The sequence below is a fragment of the Pristiophorus japonicus genome, chromosome 6 (genome assembly GCF_044704955.1).
Source record: "Pristiophorus japonicus isolate sPriJap1 chromosome 6, sPriJap1.hap1, whole genome shotgun sequence".
In the NCBI taxonomy this organism is placed as follows: Eukaryota; Metazoa; Chordata; class Chondrichthyes; family Pristiophoridae; genus Pristiophorus; species Pristiophorus japonicus.
Genome location: NC_091982.1, coordinates 117,681,820 through 117,684,787, shown reverse-complemented (window position 1 = coordinate 117,684,787; position 2,968 = coordinate 117,681,820). Strand labels below are relative to the sequence as shown.

Genomic DNA, 2,968 nt, shown 5'->3' with positions numbered 1-2,968 from the left:
CTCCATCCAACCTTCACTTCATCAACACCATCACTGTACCTGAGCCTCACAAGCACCAGCCGAGAGATGCTCACTCAGTAGGCATAAGTCAGACTGAGGGAAGTCTACCAGGTGATGCACAGTGGGCAAGTGGTGAAGAGAAGCTTGGGGGGGGAGATGAGGGGGTAGTCAATGCTGTCCGGAGGGACAGGAGATGATATCTCAGGACCCAGATCTCATTCGTGAAAGGAGGGGTGGTTACTTTCAGTAATGACAAACTAAATGTTCGTCCATCTCATTACTCATTGTGGGATCTTGCTGTGCATTAATACATGTCACATTTGTCTATATAACAACAGTGATTGCACTTCAAAAGTCATTCATTCGATGTGAAGTGTATGGGGATGTCCTGAGGCTGTGACAATGTGCTGTATAAATGCAAGTTCTTGTATTCTGTTGCAAAATATGATGTAAAATGTTTCCTTTCAGTGAACAGGTTGTTCAGTCTCCAAACTTTACGTTCTTCACTCAGGAGGAACTCAACAAACTGAAGTCTGAGTATGAAACGGGTGGGCTGGGAAAGGTTGCACCTCTGATACAGGAGAAGGTAAAGGAGCTGGACAGTACAGAGCTAAACATTGCAGTGTCGGGAGAATCAGGCGCAGGGAAATCCACCTTCATCAATGCTATGAGAGAGCTTCAGGACGATGATGAGGGAGCAGCTAAAACTGAGACCACACAAACCACAATGGAGCCAACCCGATACCCACATACCAACTTGCCTAATGTTTGCCTCTGGGACCTGCCAGGAATTGGAACTGAACAATTCTCAGCCAATAAATACCTGAGGGAAAGGAAATTTGAAAGATACGATTTCTTCATCATAATCTAATACTGTCGATTCACAGAAAATGATGTAAAACTCGCCAAAGAGATTAAATGGCTGGGGAAGAATTTCTACTTTGTTCAATTTAAAATTGACGGTGATCTCAATTCAATGAAAAAGCAACAGAGGGAGTTTAATGAAGAAGAGAACTGGAGAAGATCAGGAATGACTGTGTCAGCAAGTTGCTCGAGGCAGGGATTCCATCGCCCAATGTTTACCTGACATCAAGCCTCGATCTGAATCTGTATGATTTTAATCTGTTAAACAAAGATCTTGAAGATGATCTTCTGGATATAAAGAAAAGTGTGTTCATACTGGCCCTTCCAAACCTCAATGAGGAAATTGTAGAGAAGAAAAGAAAAGAGCTGAGGAAACGAGTCTGGATGTTGGCAACACTTTCTGGAGCAGTGGGAGCAGTGCCAGTCCCTGGGGTATCCCTTGCTTGTGACATTGGGATACTGGTTGGACGAATAATACATTTCCGTAAGTGTCTGTGTCTGGATGATGCCTCTCTTCAAAGACTGGCCAACCAGGCAGGGAAACCTGTGGGAGTTCTGAAAGCAATGGTGAAAACTCCTCTGGTGGGTGAAATAACTCCAGATTTACTTATAAGGGGAGCTTGGGGTGTCGCTGCTGTCACCATTTCAGCACTTGAGTTCGGCCTTGACTTCACACCAGTCATTGGGTCCATCTTTGGAGCAGGATCATCATTCCTTATGACCTACAAGCTGCTGAGTGGTGCACTGGATGAGCTTACGGAGAATGCGCAGAGTGATGAAGGCTGCATTTGGGACACCAATCCAGTGAGTCAATCCTGTGGTTAATATATTAAAAGGGTCAAACCCTGAACGTTGCTGAAATTCCACTCTACAATATTCATTTGTGATGCTTTCATTCCTGGAAATATTCCTCATCCATTTCAGTGAAGGTTTTCCTGGTACAGTGCTTGGTGAAAGGTTTTGCCTGGGTATAACGTGAGGAAAATCGAGAGGTGGGAATGTTAAAAAAGCCCACCCATTTTCACACACATATTGCATACAAGCGATTCCCTTCATTAAATGCAAAAATCTGTCCTGTTCCTAGAATCATAAAATCCTACACTACAGAAGATGGCCAATTTGGCCCATCATGTGTGTCGACAGAAATGTTTATGTTTTCTTCCAGTGATCACGATGGATTCAGTTCCCATGTCCAGCCCCTTCTCTGTGATGTTCCTGTTTGATTCATCGCAAGAGCATCATTACTGAAATGGATGAGCATGGTTTACAGTACAGACAAACCCACTGATATTGTGGGCTTGATTCTCGGAGTGTCGGTAATTTCACATTGGCCCCTGTTTCCACCCACGTAGGTGCCATTCACACCAAGTTGTATTACCAACAGGTGATTAAGTCAGCAGTACAGTCTTACTGCCAGCACACGCCAAACACAATACAGGCACTGAGTAAAAGGCAAGCCCCTTTTCCAATGCTATTAAAACCTTTCATCACCTTCACCGTATAACCCCCCAGACTGTGGCTTTCGACCCAATGCTGCACCAAACACTGTTTGGCTGAAAAGGGATGAATTCTCTGCAGTTCCATTAGATCCCGTTTTGCTGAGAATCAGTAGCAGCAGATAATGAGTCAGCAGAGAGGAGGGGCCAGGACCAGGGTGGAGCCCAGCAGTGAGCAGACAGATAGAGCATCCACCAGACACCAACCATTCTCCAGACCAACACCATACAGACCATCCCCCCTACAGACCACCCCTCCTGCAGACCATCCTCCCTTCAGACCATCCCCCCTACAGACCACCCCTCCTCCAGACCATCGCTCCTACAGACCATCCGCCCTACAGACCATCCCCCCTACAGACCACCCCTCCTCCAGACCATCCCTCCTACAGACCATCCTCCCTACAGACCATCCCCCCTACAGACCACCCCTCCTCCAAACCATCCCTCCTACAGACCATCCCTCCTACAGACCATCCTCCCGACAGACCATCCCTCTTACAGACCATCCTCCCGATAGACCATCCCTCTTACAGACCATCCCTCCTACAGACCATCCTCCCGACAGACCAACCCCTACAGACCATCCCTCCTACAGACCATCCCCC

At 46.7% G+C, this 2,968-nt stretch overlaps 1 pseudogene; it reads left to right on the top strand.

The window, feature by feature from the left end:
* The first annotated feature begins 386 nt into the window (after positions 1-386).
* LOC139265226 (interferon-inducible GTPase 5-like) lies at positions 387-1,752 on the top strand (annotated as a pseudogene).
* Positions 1,753-2,968: the final 1,216 nt, after the last annotated feature.